We start from the raw sequence: 7,565 nt of genomic DNA, 5'->3' as shown, positions 1-7,565 counted from the left end.
CTTCGATATATACTGCACCCAGTCATGGCTGGATCCCTCCCCTTCAGGAAGCAGAGAAATGGCTGAAAGACTCTGCACATGAAAAGAAATAAGGTGCTAAGCTGTATGCCCTTGTCATTTCTGTGAAAGATCAGGAAATTGCTTTGTCATTGTGAATGGAATATGAAAGGGAAGGGAACGCTGGGAGGCACAGCCTTTAGAGGCGAAATCCACCTCCTGATAAGGGGGTTGTATTTTGCCTGGAACTGTTCTATTTCCAGACACAGAGGATCGGATTTGTCTTACCTGACCTGCGGACATTTGAATAACTCATTGGGATTCTCACCGTAAATCATTAGAGAGAAAACAGGCTCTTTCACTGTGATTTATTGGGTCTGTTTTAAGAAACAACCCTACATTCCTACATCTTTCTGCTTACTGTAAAGACAACTAGCTCAGACAAAGACATTTGTAGTATGTTATCTTATATATTTCAAATATACTGCAAAGCCATGATTGTTAATAGCAGTAGTGGTAACGTTTTTCTCCTGAACCAAGTGTGTTTGATGGCAAAAACAAACAAACAAACAATAAAAACCCAGTAAAGTTGTAGAACTGTTTCTATACGTGACTGTAGACCAATGTGGTAGTGCAAAAGGACTAGACATTAAAAAACCCACGGGTTTTCTTTGGGGCTCTCTACAATGACTGGTAGCTAAAGACCATGCTGATAGACAAAGAACTCATTATGTCCGCTTTACATAATTTAGTTTTACAAAAGATATCCTCCTGGCCAATGCCACAGAGTTCTGCGTTCACTCATTATTCAGAGACATTCTATTATCAATTTAGAAAAAACTTCCCTTTTCAGCGTTCTGTCAGTCTCCTCAGAAAAATGGCTTTACTGTCAGAGAGGCGCTGAAATAAGTTTTCCCATGATAAGCAGCACTGAAATACTTCAGGCTGTCACAGCTCTTCCTGCAGAGGCTGGAACATCATTCACACTGTTGCTTTATTTTAGAAACTTAACTCCTTTGTACACTGCACTGGAAGATAATAGTGGCAAGGCTTGGACATTTATTTTCCAAAAGTCTTAAATTAACAAACTTTTAGATTATTCAAACTAAATACAGCTACTGAAAACAAAAGCACAGCTGAAAAAGGATTTAGTAACTGCACTTCTCAATCTAGTAGCTGCAAAGCTAATAAAGACAATGTTTGTCTACTTGCGTGTCTAAGCCAAGTTGCTTTGCTGCAGAGCAGAAGAAAAGTTCAATGACAATGATATTTATAAGGCTCATAAAAACAATCAAAAGTGCACCTTAACATATATTAAATCCACATTCTTTACCAATGTATTTTAAATATCCTATATGTGTCATTTTAGTCACGCCTTAAGTTGGAAATAAGGCCAACAGTAAGAAAACGGCTTTAATCAAAGTTTGGTCACAGCATTAAAAATAGCCAGCGTTTTTAACAGCACTTGTGATTTTAAATAAAGTTAAATATGGGACAGCAGTTAGAAACAAAACCTGGAATCTCCCGCAGTACTGCTGTTATATTCACAGTGTTGCTTTATTTCACCCCTTTCCACAAGAGCAAATGAGGTATGTAGCTATAAAGCCAGCCAGATGCTTTGTGTTAATGCAATTCAGAATAAATTTTTGTTTAAGCAAATACATCTGGTGTCACCTGTAAAATTTTTAAGGGCAAGAGAGAAGTGGCATCTGGTGACGACATCAGAAATGCAAGGTAGCACAGACTCTTGCTAAGCAGTGCACATTAAGGTCTTTGTTACACACCTGCTTTATAGGAGCTGAAACAGAAGCATAACAGTTGTTCTTCCTTCCCTTTCTATGCTCAGCCCAACACTTCTTGTATCAGCTTTCGAGCTTATATGACTCTGACCTCAGTTCTTTAATTATTCACATTCTGAAGGCTTTCTCATTTTTCTTCATTTTTTAATGTCACCAGCTCAGAAGGTTTTTGCTCTTGGGGGTTTTGCACAAGCCAGAGTGCACAGACCACACGTAGAGTTGTTTCCCCACGTTGCCCCGTCAGCAGTGCAGCAGGACTGACCGCAGTGATGCAGTTGCCACTGAAACATTTCTCAGTCATCAGTGAAAATTTTAGGAGGTCCGTGCAACAGATGATCATGTACATGGCATTTCCTCTTTTCCTAAAGTTTCATTGCTGGGCCATGTTTATTCATTCTTAAAAACAAAACAAATTTATGTTTGGTTAAAGGTATAAACAATTGTTTGTAGTCTGTCTTTGAATGCCAGGACATGCCCATATCTATCTCTTTTTTTGGAGTAAACTGCAGGTTGCATTTGCACCAACGTATTCACCAGCTTTTGTGCTGTCCTAGCTGTGCACACTCGCATTGTTTTCACTCGCTGGTAAAAAAGGTTCAAGCAGGGCCAGCCCTTCCTGTTAAACAGGATTCAAGCATGATGTTGACCATGCTGTGCTTGGGCCCAAAGATCACAGAATCATCTGGGTTGGAAGAGGCCTCCAAGATCACCCAGTCCAACCTCTGACCTAACACTAACAAGTCCTCCACTAAACCATATCACTAAGCTCTACATCTAAACGTCTTTTAAAGACCTCCGGGGATGGTGACTGGACCACTTCCCTGGGCAGCCCATTGATGGGAGTTTTTCTATAGACTTTAATGTAAACAGCTAAGTCAGTGCTGAAAAACTCAACGTAAACTATTTATTTGGTGGAACACAGTCCTGGGCCAGACATGTCAATTTTCAATTCAGTCAACTACCGTATTTTTGGAATGACAGAGCATTTTTAAGACACAATATTAAGAGTCACACTCTTAAATCTCACGTTCCCTGCAAAACTAAAGGTCTCCTTCTGATGATACCAGATCCTACTTGTAAAGTTAGCGCTGGTCAACATTCACCCAGCAGCTTTTTCAATGGGCTGTTGACACTTTGAATGGAAGCAGGAAGCTTCAAATCTCTCTCTTGGCTCAGAATAGTTCCCTTTTCCTTCCCTTCCCTTCCCTTCCCTTCCCTTCCCTTCCCTTCCCTTCCCTTCCCTTCCCTTCCCTTCCCTTCCCTTCCCTTCCCTTCCCTTCCCTTCCCTTCCCTTCCCTTCCCTTCCCTTCCCTTCCCTTCCCTTCCCTTCCCTTCCCTTCCCTTCCCTTCCCTTCCCTTCCCTTCCCTTTCCTTTTTCGCTTTTTGGTTTTTGCTTTTCTGTTTGTCAGTCTTAACACTTCATGTTTTGCTGGGACAGGTGGTTTGGGTGCATATGGGCAGACCCAGTGGTTGGTTACAGAAGATAATTTTGAAATGCAAAGAAGATAACTTGAAAAAAATCTGTATTCCAGCAGCACTCATCCTAACTCTGAGCTAGACAATGAGAAAGAGAAAGAAGGCATTGAACAGGCAAGAAATCGAATGGAGAGGAGTGTAACAAAAGCATTTCTGGGACTAAAAGTGACTGAATCCAAGAGCTCCAATTTGTGAACTAGGTCAGTATTTGTGTTCCTCTCTCCCTAGAGGGAGCCATCAGATAAATGTTAGGAAAATGGTGTATACTTACGAAGAAAACTTGTTCTCTACCAAGCTAGAATCTAATGCACAGCCTACAGAGAGACACGGCGTCAGCCTGGCCAAAGGTCTTCAGCCAGCCAGCTTTTCAGCCTTCTGTCGAGAGAAACAGCCGTGTTTGCCGTGCCAGCAATGTCAGTGGCACTGCACAGATAAAATTTCGGACGAACAGAAGAGTGGCAGAACCAGAACAAGTACAAACTTCAGGGAGCTGCTGGGAAGTGAGGTTTGCCTTGCCAGTTAAAAATCCTCTTGGTTGTTTTCCCTTTGCTTTCCAGGTGCAGTAAGAGTTGAGAATCCACAATCAGGAATTGGAAATGGAAAAAGGAAGCTCTGGAGCAGTGCAGAAAACTGAGTTACTAGTTCACTGCCCAGACATCCTGCTTCCCTTGGCTGTTGGCCCACTTCCAGGTAGTCAAGATGAAAAATTCATCCTGTACATCCCCATTGCTACAGCACCGTCTGGGCATGGCGCAGGGAACCTCAGTGCCCAAAGCAGAGACAGCAGGGTTTGCCCCAGGCTGTAAGCCAGGGAACTATGGTATGGGCTCCAGGCAGGGTGGGAGGAGAAGAAATAGCATTTACTCAGTATCAAGAACAGTGGTGAAAGCTTCAAGAAACTAATTTGTAACTGGTGTTAATTACTAAAGATAAATCAAGTTCATGCACTCGCTTTTGCTGAAACTTTATGAGTTACTTGGTGGTGGCAACGCCACAGAATTTTCTTGGGACAGGACACAGCTGAGGTGGCAATGGGTCTTTCACATCTGAAGGAAGCCCCGACCCACTATAAAATGTTTGTATTTAGTTAGCATCTGCAAAAATGCCAAATTCAGTTAACAGGGATGAAAAAATTGTGCAAAGAAGCCTGGAAAGTTCAAAAGTGATAAAGCCTTTAATAAGTTCAGATTACTTAACGGATAGGGAACAAGCAGCTGGAGAAGGGCAAAACGAATACCTCCATAAGGCCTGACACCTCTCAGCACCATCTCAGCAGTGATGGGGCTCTCTGCCATCGCTGAAATATCAAAGTGCTTCCACATCTACTGCATTTCTTACTGCTCTGCTTGAGGTAGATAAACACTACTACTGGGCAACTAAAACAAAGAACGAGAAAATGAAGTTAGATCTTCATAGACTCCATCTGCCACCCCATCACCAGAACAACTGCATACTCCTCCTGACTTAAGGATCCTGACCAGGGCTGCTGGTCAGCTCATAACACTAGGACAGGGGATGGTTCAGCTTTGTAGAGTTCTGTACAAATACTTTGCTGGTAGACTGGTCTCTCTTGTTTTCATTTTGTCTTGAGTTCGATGTCCACATGTGGCAGAAATTTCAATGTCTTTGAGTTCAACCTCTTGTCCTGCAGCAAACACAATTTCAGATATGGCCAAAAAGTCACAATGGAAAATCCCCACAAACTGGGAAAATGTAATGAAAAATCACATGTAACCACATAGCGTTAATCTCTGAAACTGAAATTCCAGAACTTCAGGTTACTGTCAGACTAGGGAACTTTTTTTTTTTCCTTCTTCTGAGGGGCAAAGATTTCCTGCAAAATTTCATATTTGATTTTAAAGAGAGAATCTGAGAAATTCCTCATTATTAAACAAGAGGTCAACATTGAAGGGACTCAGCACATTAATCCATCTTGAAAAGGGATCAGATTTGTTCTTCCTGTTGCATACTACTATAGAAACAAAGTCTTTTAGGTCCTAATTTAAAACATCCTATTTGCTCAATGGGGCTTCCTGGTAAGGACACAGCCCTGCAAAACCACTCATTGTAGAACTACTCGCTACGTGCTACTAAACAGAATTTTGGTTGTTCTTACCCAAACTGTTTTGTGAACAGCAAGGACATGCACATGTAGCGCTTCCAGATTTGTTAGTAGACTTAGTATTTTATATTTCAAGATACTTTTTTTTTTCTTTTTTAATTTTCTAAGTCATGCAGTAGATGTAGACATGGACTTTTATTCATAGACTCCCAGAATGGCTGATGCTGTCAGGGAGCTCTGGAGGCCCCCGGCCCCAAGCCCCGCTCCAGCAGGGCCCCGCAGCGCAGGGTGCCCAGGACCCCGTCCAGGCGCCTTGTGCCGCTCTCCCAGGAGGAGACCCCACAGCCTCTCTGGGCAGCCTGGGCCAGCGCTCAGCCGCCCGCCCAGCACACAAGTGCTGCCTGGTGCTCAGAGGGAGCCTCCTGCCTGCCCCTTGGTGCCCACTGCCCCTGGCCTGGCTCTGGGCACCCCTGACAAGAGCCTGGCTGCGGCCTCTTTGCCCCCTGCCTGCGGGGATTCACAGCCCTGGGTGAGATCCCCCTGAGCCTCCTCTTCTCCAGGCTGAGCAGTCCCAGCTCTCCCGGCCTCTGCTCACAGGAGAGGTGCTCCAGGCCCTTCCTCACCTGGTTGGCCCTACCATGTACTGTCTCCAGTATGCCCAGAACTGGAGAGCTGGGGGGAAACATTGTTTATTCCTTTCTGACAGTGATATCCTCATCAATAGGATATCCTCAAGATCAAGAGGATGAGGTGGGGAGGTCAATTGGGCTTCACTGTAATGAGTAAGTAAACAAGTGTTAACAGATGAGGACACTACTGTCACCATTCAGGACTGTTCCAACACCGTCAGACTTTCAGCCCCGTGCATTACCCTGTTTTAAAACGTCTAACCATGGTGTTAGTCTTAGAAGGACCATCAGTGCCATCCTTTCACTGCCCACATACAGTCCCTTCCCTTAAGTATTTTCAGCTTAAAAGGACTGAAGCTGGGGGCTGGGGAGAGAATCAATGCTCAGGTCCATCTCCCTTCAGCCAGACAGAACGCACAGGGCTCAAATCAGCCATTCAAGCACTGTGTGCGTGGCCCAGTCTTGCCCCATCACCTGCACGACCACGACAGATACCGCTCACTTTAAGAGCAGGAAGGGCAGGTAGATTCTCTGAAGAACACTGCTTTTTGCCCCAAAGAAATACCAGCAAAGAGAGAAATGAAAACCGAATTTTATAAAAATGAAAAGCAGAGGAAAGCCAGCATTGTTTGTGTGCCCTTTGGCACAGCAGGAGGTAACACTAAAAGCTTGCTGCTGTAATTCAGCAGCCCTGGGGATGAGAGACTTTGTTTTGCTTGAGTGTGTGTGGGTGTGTTGCATGGTTTACATCTGTACCAAAAGACACTGCACCCTCCGTCCCTCCGTTCCCTCCCCCCCCAACACCCCAAAATAATGTAATTCTTGAAAAACAGCTCAGAGTCATTATTTGGCAATTAAAATTAAATTAAAAAGAAAAGTACAAGGCAACAGTTTTTTGTGCTGATCTTTTTGTGCTGATCTAGAAAACAAAAGAAATCAGTATGGTTACGCAAACAGTGCAAGACAGGGAGGTAGGTATTTTTACCTCTCCCACTGTCAAACTCTCCTTTTTTCATTTGGGATGTAGAGGAATTATTGTTAAGCAGACCTATTTTCCCTTCATATCACTACATTATAGCTCTAAAGGTCAGAGCAAAGGAAAACATTCTGCTTTCCTCTCCAGCTTCACTTTCAGCTTATATCATTTTATAAGTCGCGACCAGTCCGACCTGAGATTGCAAGGTAACAGAGCATTCATGTTAAATTCAAATAACCCTCCAGATAGTTTATTTGGAAAGAATAACAGAGGAAATTTTGCAAAATGGGCTCGTGTACCCAACATCCACCCACAAGCAACACTAAAACCACAACTGCATGGGAAGAGAAGATAGGGACAAGAGTTTACTGCAGGAATTCAAACAAACCTTGCTCCTAAGTCCAGTCACCAGGAAAGAAAGTATACGGGCTTACAAAAATATATAGGGGCTTACAAAAATATTAACATTTAAGTAGGAAAGAAAGTCTTTTTAGTGCTATGTGAATTATGTTTGAAAATATGCTTTAAAAATGCTGCCTAGAGGGGAACTGACACCAGGCTGTATGACCAGGAAAGCCAGGGTGGCATCATTTCAGACAACTGCAGAATGCTTAAGCCCCGTTTAT

Source organism: Cygnus olor, chromosome 1 (assembly GCF_009769625.2).
Source record: "Cygnus olor isolate bCygOlo1 chromosome 1, bCygOlo1.pri.v2, whole genome shotgun sequence".
In the NCBI taxonomy this organism is placed as follows: Eukaryota; Metazoa; Chordata; class Aves; order Anseriformes; family Anatidae; genus Cygnus; species Cygnus olor.
The sequence above is the reverse complement of the archived record's forward strand: the minus strand, read 5'-3'. Positions refer to the sequence as shown.